The sequence below is a fragment of the Triticum aestivum genome, chromosome 2A (assembly GCF_018294505.1).
Source record: "Triticum aestivum cultivar Chinese Spring chromosome 2A, IWGSC CS RefSeq v2.1, whole genome shotgun sequence".
NCBI classification, from domain to species: domain Eukaryota; kingdom Viridiplantae; phylum Streptophyta; class Magnoliopsida; order Poales; family Poaceae; genus Triticum; species Triticum aestivum.
Window position 1 is genome coordinate 49,767,876 of NC_057797.1, and position 895 is coordinate 49,768,770.

Sequence of the window (895 nt, forward strand, 5' to 3'; positions counted from 1 at the left end):
CGTCGCGGCGCGGCGCGTGTGGGGGAGGCGCGGCCCGGTGGCGCGTGGAGGAGGGCCGCAGCTGGGCTTCGCGGGCCGGCGCGGTCGGCGGCAATGTGGCGCCCGCCCGGGACACGTGTCGGCGGCTGATAGGTCCGGTGGAGCGGGCGGACGTGTTCGGCCCAAATCAGACACGTCCGGCAGCGAGGGGGCAGATTTTCTAGGGTTTAGGAGGAGGAGATCCGGGATTTCGGGGAGAGGCCTTTATATAGATGTAGAGGGAGCTAGGAGGCTCCAAATTGAGCACGGTTTGTGGCCACGCGATCATGATCGAACGGCCTAGGTGATGGAAGGGGTTTAGGTGGGTTTTTGGGCCACTTTGGAGAGATGTTGGGCTGCAACACACAGAAGGCCTTTTCAGTCCCTTAGTTAACCGTTGGAGTATCAAACGAAGTCCAAATGGTACGAAACTTGACAGGCGGTCTACCGGTAGTAAACCAAGGCCGCTTGGCAAATCTCGGTCCAATCCAAGAACGTTTAATACCCGCACACGAAAAGAGGTAGAAAGGGACACCGGAGGACATAGGAGCACCGGAATGTAAACCGGACAACGGGGAAAATGCTCGGATGCATGAGACGAACAGTATGCCCATGCAATGTACATGATGGCATGATATGAGATGCATGACAAAGACAAAAGCACACGGAGACAAAACCCGACAACGAGGAAATATCATAACTTAGTGCCGGAAATGGCAAGAGTTGGAATACAAATATGGCATGTTACATACGGGGTGTTACACTCTACTATCCCCGACCCTCAATACACAGACCCACGCCGAGAAGCCTATAGGCAAGGGTAGAACTGTAACTCCCCCTCACATTTCAGACAAATGCGTCCGTAAGACATGGTTCC

General features: G+C 55.1%; 1 pseudogene; it reads left to right on the plus strand.

Moving 5' to 3' along the window:
* Positions 1–895, plus strand: part of LOC123191477 (protein ANTAGONIST OF LIKE HETEROCHROMATIN PROTEIN 1-like) — a 10,345-nt pseudogene that overhangs the window by 556 nt on the left and 8,894 nt on the right.